The 13402-nt window shown below is 43.2% G+C and overlaps 1 long non-coding RNA gene across 4 annotated transcripts in view; it reads right to left on the reverse strand.

The window, feature by feature from the left end:
* The window catches only part of LOC149120593 (uncharacterized), a 258624-nt gene that overhangs the window by 220751 nt on the left and 24471 nt on the right, over positions 1 to 13402 (reverse strand). Inside the window, exon 2 of one of the 4 annotated variants that reach the window (XR_016226350.1) lies at positions 6538 to 6631. The exons of the other annotated variants lie outside the window; for them this stretch is intronic. This is a non-coding gene — a long non-coding RNA (uncharacterized LOC149120593). The remainder of the gene's footprint in view (positions 1 to 6537; positions 6632 to 13402) is intronic. 4 annotated transcript variants of the gene reach the window in all.

Below are 13402 nucleotides of genomic sequence, written 5' to 3' on the forward strand. Positions count from 1 at the left end.
CCATGGATCCAAGGCCAATGCTGTGACACAATGGATTAAAGCCATGGCCTGCAATGCCGGAAGCCCATATGGGCACTGGTTCAAGTCCCAGCTGTTCCACTTTTGATCCAGCTCCCTGCTAATGCGCTTGGGAAAGCAGCAGAGGATGGCCCAGGTCCTTGGGCCCCTGCACCCATGTGAGAGACCCAGAAGAAGCTCTTGGCTCCTGGCTTCAGCCTGGCCCAGACCTGTTGTGGCCATTGAGAAAATAAACCAGTGGATGAATGGAAGATCCATCGATATTTCGCGCGCGTGCTTTCTCTCTCTCTCTCTCTTTCTCTCTCTGTAACTCCACATTTCAAATAAATAAATAAATCTTTTAAAAAAATTCATGGATCCAAGAAATTGAAAGAAGTCCAAATAAGTCTCCCAAGTCTAGGCCTTCACAATGGACAATTAAGGCAGTCAGGCAATTAACACCCCCCCAAAAAAAATCCAAAATTAGAAAATCCTTCTGCAGGGTTAGGATTCAGAACAGGTCTCCATATGTGAAACCAGGACTCTAAATGGCCGACTCAGAAAAATCAGGAAAAAAAAGTAAAATTGCTAAGTAGGGCTGGGGAAAATAGGGCTTGATGTTCTGGATATTGGAATCCTACTAATAGAAAAATAGAAGGAAAAAAAAACAACAACAACAACACAGCAACCTGAAGGCACCTGAGGCCCTTGTAGATGTTCCCAGGAACACACATCATGGCAGTTCAAGCAATGCTAACTCTTTATATCAGGGTCTGTACATGCACCAGGATGGCCAAAGAGTTTAGAATTTTGCTATTGCCACAGAGCTTTCTCTCTCTCTCTCTCTCTCTTTTTTTTTTTTTTTTTTTTTTTGGACAGGCAGTGTTAGAGAGAGAGAGAGAGAAAGGTCTTCCTTTACTGTTGGTTCACCCCCCAAGTGGCTGCCACAGCCAGTGCATTGTGGCTGGTGTGCTGCACCAATCTGAAGCCAGGAGCCAGGTGCTTCCTCCAGGTCTCCCATGCAGGTGCAGGGCCCAAGCACTTGAGCCATCCTCCACTGCACTCCCGGGCCACAGCAGAGAGCTAGACTGGAAGAGGAGCAACTGGTACAGAATCCGGCGCCCCAACCGGGCCTAGAACCCCATATGCCGGCGCCACAGGAGGAGGATTAGCCTATTGAGCTACGGCGCCAGCCAAGAGCTTTCCCTTATATGTTCACTGAACACCTACTGTGTGCCAGGTATCATGCTAGAGAATACAACTGATGAGGAAACTGAATGACTAAGATGAGAGTCTAACAAGAAAGCCGTCAGTAAACAGGGAAGTTGAGTCCACAATAGTCAAGTGTTATGGGACTCTAAGCTTATACAATTTGGAGGAATTACAGCCTCTGTTTAAAAAAGAATACAAAACAAGATACAAAATTAAATGTCTATGCACTTGTCAAACTCCCAGAACTGAATATCCAAAAGAAGCATATGTAAATTTTTAAAAAATGAATTCTAAAAATAAAAGCAGATATAAGTGTCTGGCACAGAAGTAATAATTCAGTAAATGTTATATTGCAAAGCTATCTCCACAGCAAATAGTAAATATGCATTAAGAATGAATAAACCAAAAAAAAAAAAAAAGAATGAATAAACCACTGTTTTGGGGTAGAATGTTCTGTCTGTGGCGCTCAAGGCCAGTTGGTCTACAATGTTGCTCAAGTCTGCCATTTCTGTGCTGATTTTCTGTCTGGATTTTCTGTTCATTATTGAAAATGGGGTCCTGAAATCTCCTACTGCTATTGTGGCCTATTTGATTCAGCAATCCTACTTCTGGGTATATATAACCATGAGAATTGAAATCAGGATCTCACACAGATGTTTACACTCCTACGTTCATTGCAGCCACAGCCAAGGTGTGGAAGCAACCTACATGTTCATCAAGAGATGAATGGATAAAGAAATGTGGTATAGGAGAACACCTGTGCTGGAATATCATTCAACCTTATGTGAGAAGAAACTCCTGCCACATGTAACACCTTGGACAAAAGTGAGGGACACAGGCGGGCATTGCAGTGCAATAGGTTAAGCTTCTCATAGTGAAGCCTGGTTCAAGTCATGGCTACACTGAGCTTCCAACCCAGCTCCCTGCTAATGCACCTGGAAGGCAGCAGATGATGGCCCAATTACTTGGGTTCCAGTCTCCAAGTGGGACATCTGAATGGAGTTACTGGCTTCTGGCTTTGACGTGGTCTAGCCCTGTCTGTTGCAGCCAATTGGGGATTGAACCATCAGTTTGAAGATATTCTCATTCTCATTTTCTCTCTCTCTCTCTAAAATAAAATAAATAAATATTTTTCAGATATACTATAAAAAAAGTAAAACCGAAGGACATTATGTTAAGTGAAATAAGTCATCACAGAAGGACAAGTATTACATGGCTCCACTTACACAAGGTGGCTAAAACAGTCAAACTCAGAAACAAAGAATAAAATAGTGATTGCCAGAGGTTACAGGGGAGGGGAAAATGAGAAGCTGCTCTTCAGCTAGGATATAGTTTCAATTACGCAAGATGAGAGACCATCTGTACAACATTGTGCCTCTAGTTGACAACGCTGTATTCTGCACTGAAAAGCTTAACAGGTTAGATCTTATGCTAATGGTCCTAACAACAAGAAAAAACAAATGAATAAAGAATGCAGGGGCCAGCACTGTGGCATAGTGGGTAAAGCCGCCGCATGCAGTGCCGGCATCCCATATGAGCGCTAGTTCAAGTCCGGCTGCTCCACTTTCAATCCAGCTCTCTGCTATGACCTGGGAAAGCAGTGGAGGATGGCCCAAGTCCTTGGGCCCCTGCACTCACATGGGAGACCCAGAATAAGGTCCTGGCTCTTGGCTTCGGATTGTCACAGCTCCAGCCATTGCGGCCACCTGGGGAGTGAACCAACGGATGGAAGACCTCTCTCTCTCTCTCTCTCTCTCTCTTTCTCTCTCTGCCTCTCCTTCTCTCTTTGTGTAACTCTGACTTTCAAATAATTTAATCAATAAAAAAAAAAGAAGTGCAGTGGGTTAAGCTGCTGCTTGCAACACTGGCATCCCATTCGGGCATTGGTTCAAGTTCCAGATGCCCCACTTCCCATCCAGCTCCCTGCTAATGTACCAAGGAAAGCAGCAAAAGATGCCCTAATCCTTGAGTCTCTGCACCCACATGGGAGATCCAGATGAAGTTTCAGCACCTGGCTTTGGCCTGGTACAGCCCCAGCCATTTGAGGAGTGAACCAGCAGATGGAAGATCTCTCTCTCTCTCTCTCTCTCTCTCTCTCTCTCTCTCCCCCCACCCCCCTCTTTCTCTCCCTCTCTGCCTTTCAAATATATATTTTAAAAGGTATTTTGGCATTTGGAGTATAACAGATGGAGAAGAATAGGGAGGGAGCTTATTGCTCTAATCTAGGGGAATGTAGTTTAAGAAACATGGAGAGAGTACAATCTCAGGGAAGAGCTAGGGAGAAAACGGCAAAGGAAACTCCACACAAATTAAAGAGACACTGTGGATCTTTGTAGAGGCTCTGGACACACACAACTTGGGATCCCAGCAACCACAAGCCTCAGCACCAGATTTGGAGAGTGAGGTGAGACCAGACTGCAGCAGCCCAAGCCACTGGCAATAAAGCTGTGGAAAGAGCCCGGCCTGAGTCCAGTTTGGAGCCCTGGGGGGACAGTGTACCTGCCAACCTAAAGGAAGAAAAGGGAGGGCATGTTTCTCTCTCCCCAGTCACCCAGCACTGGCATCCTGTAACTAGCCGAGAGAGGGCAGGTGCCATTTTGGACATTTGTAAAAGCTACACTAACTTGTGTCCACGTGCCCAGCAACCAGCCAAGAGGAGGTGCCTGAGTCTGGCTGGGAGTTTTGACAGAGGGCTGGGTGCCAGTGACTGCGGGAGTCTTGTGAGCTGGGATTGTGAAAACAATGTGGCTGGAAACCTGGCTACTTAAAAGAAATATTCATGTATCTAAAGGGAGACATAGACTCCCATACAATAGTAATGGGGGACTTTAATACCCGACTTTCAGCAATGGACAGATCAACCAGACAGAAAATCAGCAGGGAAACAGCAGTTAATTGACACCATAGACCAAATGGACCTAACAGATCTACAGAACTTTTCATCCTACAGCTTTAGAATACACATTCTTCTCACTAGTGCATGGAACTTTCTCTAGGATACACCACAGGCTAGGCCATAAAGCAAGTCTTAGCAAATTCCAAAAAATTGAAATCATATCATCCATTTTCTCTGACCACAATAGAATGAAGCTGGAAATCAATAACTCAAGAATCTCTAGAACATATGCAAGCACGTGGAGACTGAACAACACGTTCCTAAATGAACAGTGGATCATAGAAAAAATCAAAAGAGAAATTAAAAAAACTGTAGAAAAACTGGTTTTCATCATCCTATTTGTTGAACTCTTTATTAAGTAAAAATTTAATTATATATGTATAGAGTTAATTGAAAATAGATCTTAGTCAAAAATAAGAATAGGAATACGGGAGGGAAGAGGAAGAAGGGTGGGAGACAGGTAGGAGGGCAGGTACCTTGGGGAAGAATCACTATGTTCCTAAAGTCGTATTTATGAAATGCATGAAGTTTGTATACCTTAAATTAAAAGTTTATGGGGGAAAATATATTTTTACTTCTATAAATTTTGCAAAAGGACCATGAAAGAAAATAATGGCTTTGAATTTTAAACTTCATTAAGTTCACCGTACATGGATTAAATAGGGAGAACAAGGCTTTGTGAAATGGAGCCTGGTGTTTCATAAGCCAAGCATCCTCCCAGCCTTCTTTAGACAACAGAACCTATCTTTCCAGACAATGAAACTTTCTTTCACATGATCTGCAGTGAACTAGGAAACCCAAGTATATGCCGTTCCCCTGGTAAAATGATTGGTCAGGGATGGGAACTTAATATGAAAAACTAGAGTCTCCTTGTTGTTGGATACACGGATCTGGGAAAGTGATGGCTTCACCACCTCTGTGACTTGGTTACAAGGCTAATGTCAACTAGAACTTCAGTGGCACAAAATGCTAAAAACAGGTTTTCAAATAAAGAAAAGAATAAAGTGGAAAAGGAAGGGTAGAGGAAGGAAGAGTGTAAAGAAAAAGAAGGAAGAATGAAGAGGAGAGAAAGAGGAGGGGAGAGGCGGTGACGGCAGCAAAGTTAAGGAAAGATGGGACACAGACCAACTTGGTCATTTAAACTGAGCTCCCATACGCTCCATGGATCTATCCATGAATGCTACATGGTCTTCTCAGTTTCGTGAGTCAAGAAATTCTCTTTCTGTTTATAGTTTTGAGTTCAGCATCTACCACCTGCACTGTTTCTGGCCAATTCAGGTGATGTGTTATAAAGAGATTTAATCTCTCTCTCTCTGGGGGCAGGAGGGATCTCCCTTCAGAAGTGGCCTTCAAGCTGAAACTAAGGGGATGGGGAAAGTAAGCTGCAAATCATCTTAATTCCGAGTCATCCAAAGCTATTTGGCTGGCTTCAGAGTAGATCCTATAGATTTAATGAGATCTCCTCTCCTTTTGAAATGCAGAAGTCTGTGACAGTCCAGTTTTCCTTCTCCACATGTGGAGGCTGCATGGGGAGTTTTCAACAAAGCCGAGAAGGAGGAGACAGAATTTCCACTAACCAAGGTCCAGGGTTAATGCTCAATACAGCATCTAAACCTACCTGAGGCTCCAGCCTCCTTCCTCCGGCACTGAGAAGCCTCAGTCCTGAAGCTGGCATCAGACTGTGTCCAATCCAAAGAACATCATGGGACATCATGAATGAATGGCCCCATCACAGAAACAAAAGCAATGTGTGCTTTACATTATCCCTATGCTATTCCCAGGAAGACTTCTCCTGTGATATTTTTATTTTACTGAAACCTTAATGATTGGCTAGAGATAGATGGATAGATGTAGAAAGATAGATAGATAGATAGATATAAATTATCCATGAGACTATCTATTTTACAAAAGAGGGTCAGTTCCTAATTACTTTTCCTATGACATAATTTGGATGTCTTATCTCCATTTTACTGATAAAATGAAGGTACAACGAACTGAAAACTCAAACTATGAGAAAGGCCAGAATGAGACAGAGAAGTTATCTAGCCTGGTATGGGGATCATTTAGAATCTGGAATAATTCCTCATACTCAATCACACTTAACAAAATTATACTTTTTGAAAAGAAATTTCAAAAGTGAAGAAGAGTTCATGGTTCAACATGGAAGCCAGACTATCCAACTCCCTTAACCCACTCCTTCCAAGAGGTCTGGCAAGAGAGGATATGCCAAGGAAATACACTCAAAAATGATTGATAAAGAAAGTGGAAAAGCTGGAGATGTGATAAAGGAACATTATGTTTTTGGCAACAAGGAACAATTGGAAATCCTAGCATAATAATTATAAGAAAGTCATGGTCTAAACACATGGATTTTAAGCCACTGGTGTGGGAACACAAAAATCTTTTAAATTTAGTGCTTATGACATTCTTACTTGAGTGACCCAAAGGTTGTGACTTCGGATCTGTAGAGAAGAATGCATAATCCTTGTTCAATCTTTGATCCAGGCATGAATGATAGTTACATAGCTGTAATGACAAAAACATTGGACTGTTTCAACTTTTGGTGTAAACCTCCTGGAAAACAATAATTTGACTGTGGCTGGAGAACAGAACAAAGCTGTTAACCTTCTTGGCAATATAAAAACCTAAGGGTAATAGCCAGAAAGGGTGAGCAGAGGCAGAAGGACAAATGCAAGAAAACACTAACACTGTCATTTTACAAAGACTACAGGAAAACAATGATAAACTAAGAAATGAACAGATAGAACCATGTACAAACCGTGAGTTCAAAAAAGTAATTTTAGAAGAACTAAAACAAATCTATGAAATACTGGGGAACGGGTGCAATATTTAGCCTTCTGGTTGAGATGCTGGTTAAGACACCTGTGTCCCTTAGGGGAACGCCTGGGTTCAGTACTTGGCTCCAGCTTCTAAATCCAACTTCCTTCCAGTGCAGACCCTGGGAGGCAGCAGTGATGGCTGAAGCAGTTGATTCCTGCCACCCATGTGGTAGACCCGACCTGAGTTCCTGGCACCTGACTTTGGTCCCGACCAGCCCCAGCCACTGGGGGCATTTGGGAAGTAAAACCAGTAGATGGGCGCTAGCTCTCTTTCCTCCCTCCACCCTCCCTCTTGAATAAATAATTCAATAAGTAAATGATTAAATAGGTGTGTGTGTGTGTAGAGACACAGAAGAGGAGGAGAAGGAAGGAAAGAGGGGAGGGGAGGGAAGAGGCGGAGAGGAAGAGAAGGAACAAAGTTATTGTGCCTGAACTCAATTCTTACCTCTCATAGAAAAAAAAAAAAAAGAAATAAAAACTGCCTATAGTAGACAACCCAAAAAATAGAGATGTAGGTGCATTGTTTAGATTTCTGGTGGTCACACACAGAAGAACTAAAAACAGCAATAGTTAAAAAGAAACTACATCCAGAGAGAAGACTGTAGGTGGAATGAAAGTCTATTGCTTTTTGTCAATAAGTATTTCTGTATTAATACAATTTGTTGCTATGTATATCTATTTACTCTGATCAAATTTTTTTATTTTAATAGATAGAATTCTGGAAGTTGATTCTTTGAATCAATGACAACATCTTGACAATACCTTTTGATGGTGTTAAAGAAAAAGAATGAGCCTGATATAACAGCGCCTTGAGGAGCAATGGTAACCCCCACAATTCAATTCCGTAAACATTTATTGAGTAAATAGATTCTCTGTGACAGGACCTCTGCTAAGCCATGGAAGGATAAAAAGATGAACCAGACATGGTTCCTGCCCCCAGGAGCTTAAAGAAAAGTAAGAGAAAAACATGAACACACAAGGTAAGGTAGAATACACCAAAGGCATATAGTTCCACCAAAACACAGTGGGGAGTGTTCCTCCTCCTCCTGTGAGGAAATGGAGGTGGTACTGAATGCCCCTCACAGCCCCTCAGCTCAATCCACCCCAGTGTACGCTTACACATCCCACTGGCAGTGCCCGGGATTCCTCATATGTGGGGGAAGAGGACCCAGGCACGAATACCATTGTCTTCAGTGTCCCTGAACCATGTTATCTCAAAACCACTGGAGAGTACATGGAGAACTCCCCTCTGACCTCAGAAGTCTGCTCTTCTTCAGTAAAGTATCTCCTGAGTTGAGGCCCTGGGTAAAATTTGGACAGGTCAGGATCAAGGAGAAAAATGCTGCAAACAGAAAGAGCAGCAGCAACAGGCATGGGCAAGGTGAACGTAGGCTGTTTCTGTGAGGGATTTCTCACAGCCTCTGAATTTCATTTTTGAAAGATTCATCATTGCTCCTACAATTATTTGGTTCATGTCTCTCTTCCCTCCTTGGGAAGTTCATGAAACCAGGAATTAACTCATTTATTATTGTACTCTTAGAAAAGCCCAACCCTTAGAAGATGCTCAACAAGTTGATGAAATGAGAAAAGAAAAGAGTGAAGGAAAGAGGGAGGGCACAACGGTAGCTTAATGTATAAATCTGTTCCTTGCTCTGAGCAGCTAACTCTCTATCTGTACAAACAGCATCTGGCATCTGTTTTTAAAAGATTTGTTTGCTTGTTTGAAAGGCAAAGTGTTAGAGAGAAAGATAGATCTTCCATCTGCTGGTTCATTTCCTAAGAGGCCACAATAGCCAGTTTGGGGCCAGGCTGAAGCCAGGAGCCAGAAACTCCATCCAGGTCTCCCACATGAGTGTTGGGCCAAATACATGGGCCGTGATTCACTACTTTCCCAGGAGCATTAGCAGGGAGCATAGGGTAGCCAGAAGTCGAGGCAGCACTCCAATATGGGATGCCAGTGTTGTAAGCACACACACCCCCATGCCGTATCTTATAAAAGGCCCATCCTCTGTAAACTTTTGTCCATGTACCCTCTCCTCTCCCCACACCATGTTTCTGTTTTGTTTGCACTGGATTTTTTTTTTTTTTTTTTTTTTTTTTTTTTTGCTTTTCACCTATCTTTTTTTCACATCAGACTGTCCCTGACTTCTGGGTTCACCTGTGATCTGACTCAGAATTGTCCACTTAATCTAAACACATTGAGTGCTTATAGGTGTGCCAGACACCAGGACATAATGAAAAACAACATGTGCATAATGTCATAATGTCAACCCTCTCTCCTGGGGTAGACAGATCATCACAGTCGCAGACAAATATTACAGACTGTGTTTAAGTAACAGGAAGGAAAGGGACACGATGCTGTGAACAGAATAATAGGTGATCTTAAGGGAGTACAGTGTTGGGGCCAGGGTAGGGGAAAGAAAAGCCAGAAAAGACTTTTCTGGGGAAGTGACATTTAAGCTGGATCTGAGAGAAAAATAGGAGTTAGTCAGGTGAAGGGAGAGATATTTGAAAGATAAGGCTGGAGAAGTCAGACCAAATCATTAAATCATCCAGAGCCTTACAGTAATAAATATCGATGGCTTATAATAGCAATCTACTTCCCCACTCAGGTTACATGTTCAAGTGGGCCTTGTCTCTAGGTTGCCTTCATGCCTGATGGATCAGTCTTTATCTGGGCCAATACAAGTTTTATTAAGAAGGGAAAAGAAAGAAATGAAAAGCTGTATGTCTGGCTCTTAAAGCTCCTACTTAGAAGCAGGCATTTGGAACAGTGGTTTCCTGGCCTACCATTCTCCTCTCTATTCCAAACCCTGCCACTGTCCCAAGTGGCTTTAGAATCCATTGAAGCAAATCACCCCCTGATCAATGCCTCTCAAATATTCTGCCTTCTCAACTCTGTGACCTTGACCTCCACCCCCTTTGACCATCTCTCTCATGACCACACCCTAGACTATTTAGTTATTCACCTAACAAGAAATTCCGGGCCTCTGAAATCTCAAATTTTACAATTTTGCTTTGGCAACAGCTGACAGTCAACCTGCCTCTTAAAAACTTTTTTACATTCATTATTTTTTTAGCTTTGAAAGTGTAAGAATTTTAATATTTTGCCACATTCACTGCATAGGTAGACACACACACATACTATTTTTTCTTGAAAACAGATATATTAATATCACAAAGTGAGAGATATATTATAACACCATCATGTGGGGAAAGAAGGGCATATTGTCACATACCTGGTTTAACTCACTGAAGCAATATTTATAACTATGTGCCAAATAATCAAAGAGTTTAATCCTCTGTCCCAATGTCTGGTTTTTTCAGCTATCTGGAAACATCTCAGCTATGAATCAACCCAATGTTTGCCTCCCATGAGTCTTCACTAGGCTGTGAGCTCTGCTGGATGACATCACATAATCACCAGGAATGAAAAAATTGCAAAATGTTGGTCTGATAACCCAACTGGGTCCTTAATGCTGCTCTTGTGTATCTTCTAGGTGTCCTCTTTCCAGAGTTGCTTTAGATGTTAGTCTCCTAAACTCAACCCTCCTCGTCTCGTCTCAGGTTAAAACCTTACCTTCTACTTTGCAGAGAAAACACAATGTCATATTACCTCCTCTTTCCAGAACTCCTTCAAAGGGTAACTTCCCTTCACAGATCCTGGTGTATAAGGATGGCCAAGATTCGAAACAGGGGCAGGCTATTGTTGTGGCACAGTGGGCTGAGCTGCCTCTTGAATAACTTGCATCCCATAGCACAGTAATGGTTCAAGTCCTGGCTACTCCATTTCCAATCCAGCTCCCCAATAATATGCCTGGAAAAACAACAGATGATGCTGGAGCCCCTTCCATTCACATGGGAGACTCGGAGCTCCACACTCCTGGCTTTGACCTGGTCCAGCCCCAGCTATTAGAAAATGAATCAGCTGGTGGATGGTCTCTTTCTCTGCCACTTTGCCCTTCAAATAAATAAAATAAATCTTTTAAAAAAATATTCAAGGGGCCAGCACCGTGGTGCATTAGGCTAATCCTCCGCCTGAGGCACCAGCATCCCATATGGGCGCCAGTTCTAGTCCCGGTTGCTCCTCTTCCAGTCCAGCTCTCTGCTGTGGCCTGAAAAAGCAGTGGAGGATGGCCCAAGTGCTTGGGCCCCTGCACCTGCATGGGAGACCAGGAAGAAGCACCTGGCTCCTGGCTTCGGATAGGCACAGCTCTGTCCGTTGCTGGCCATTTGGGGAGTGAATCAACAGAAGGAAGACCTTTCTCTCTGTCTCTCTCTCTCACTGTCTGTAATTCTACCTGTTAAATAAAGAAATAAAAATCTAAAAAAAAAATATTCAAATCACATGATTCCATCCACTGTCCATCCAAGGTTGGATACTTTGGATGGCCAGTAATGAATAATTTATATACCTTGCTTGAAAAATTAGGTTCAGCCAATCTGATAGTTGTCTGAATTTAGAATTGAGGATCTAAAGCAGTGGTCAGAAAGAGAGCTGGGCAGCTGGGATGAGCCATAGATGAGGGACAGATGTTATCAAGTAGAACAACATGTAAACAAAGAAGCCAGTGAGCAGAGAAGGGAGAAGAGCTGATGTCCTGGGAGGAGACAGCAGTCCCCCCCACCATCCTCCGGAGATGGGGATCTGTATTCCCAGTTCCAACCTCATAAAGCCTCGCTGTAATTTAATGTCTTGGATTCCTGAGTTTTGATGTATTTTTCTGTGATAACCTTGCTATTTGCCTATCCATGTTTCCTTGTCCTTCCCACCCACCCCCCAAATAACATGACCCTGATTTTATATAGAGGACAATCTATCTAATTAAATACACTTGTTCCCCTCTGAACCTCCTTGGAGATGGGACGGACATGAGACCTGATCTGACCACTGAGATTTAAGTGGTAAACTACTGCTGAGGGATCTAGGAAAAGTCTTTCCTGATTAGACAAAAAGAGAAAAAGGAAAGACTTGAGTGTCATATCCCTTTTGCCCTTCCTTCTTGCCTGGAGTTCAGATCTGATGCTTAAGATACAACAAAAATCATGTGGCCATGAGGGCAAAGGCTATACACTGAGGGTTGGGTGTCTGGTATGGTAGTTAAGATGCTGCTTGCAATGCCCACAACCCTTATCACAGTGCCTGCTTTGAGTCTGGCTCTCCTTGCAATTCTGCCTCCCTGCTAACACAGGCAGGAGATGGTACAAGTAGTTAGGTTCCTGCTACCCATGTGGGAGAGCTAGATTGAGTTTCAGGCTCTTGGCTTCCGCATGATCCAGCCCCAGCTATTGCAGGCATTTGGAAGTGAACCAGTGGATGGAAGATATGTATCTCTAGCTCTAGCTCTCCTTTTCAAATAAGTTATTTAATTGAAATTTTTTCAAAAGCTATACACTGAGTATGGTCAATAAGGTAACTAGAGAGCGTTTAATTCTTTCTCATTTCCTTGAGGAGCTGACACCATTCCTGGATTTCCAACCTTTAGGTGCTCAATATTTGAGAAACACAATATTCCTGCTGTACTAAACACTGTACTTGGATTTCTGCAGGAATCCTAATTAGCAAACTCTCTTAAGCAAGCTTAAGTAGGTGTCTGTTCCTCACAACTGAAAAATGCAGATAGAATTTCCTCCACATTTTGAATCCATACAATCCTCTTCTCCCTGGAAGAAGATCCTGCCTCTACACAGCTTCTCACACTTTCTAGACCCTCTAACTTCTCAGTCACCCAGCTCTGTCATCCATGCCGTTTTCACTCTCCCTTCAACCTCTCCCTTTGCTCTGCCCTCCGCCCATCACAAATGACACCTACTCAAGTCTCTTCCATTTAAACTAAATTTTACCCATAATCCTAACTCTGTCTCTGCTACCATCACTGATCTCTTCTTAAAGTTCTATGAGGAATGATCATCACTCCCAACTCCATTTTACCCCAACACTCCATTCTTGCTGCATCCCCAAGGACACAGCCACCTGTAAAACTGTTGATGGGAGATACCATGCCAGTTCTTACTTCCAAGCTGTACCTGGAACAGCCTTCTCCCTCTGCTTCCCTCCCCAACCCGAAATTTACCTGCCCTCCATTTTTTTTTTTTGACAGGCAGAGTGGACAGTGAGAGAGAGACAGAAAGGTCTTCCTTTTCCATTGGTTCACCTTCCAACGGCCGCCACGGCCAGCATGCTGTGGCCAGCGTACCACGCTGATCCATGCAGGTGCAGGGCCCAAGAACCTGGGCCATCCTCCACTGCACTCCCGGGCCACAGCAGAGAGCTGGACTGGAAGAGGAGCAACCGGGACAGAATCCACCGCCCCAACCAGGCCTAGAACCCAGTATGCCAGCGCCGCAGGTGGAGGATTAGCCTATTGAGCCGAGACGCCGGCCTACCTGTGTTTCTTATGCATGCCCTCCAGTCTCAGTTCAGACATCATCTTTTCCTAGAAGTTCTCCCTATAAC

This window comes from Oryctolagus cuniculus, chromosome 19 (assembly GCF_051225735.1).
Source record: "Oryctolagus cuniculus isolate XC-2025 breed Fujian yellow rabbit chromosome 19, ASM5122573v1, whole genome shotgun sequence".
In the NCBI taxonomy this organism is placed as follows: domain Eukaryota; kingdom Metazoa; phylum Chordata; class Mammalia; order Lagomorpha; family Leporidae; genus Oryctolagus; species Oryctolagus cuniculus.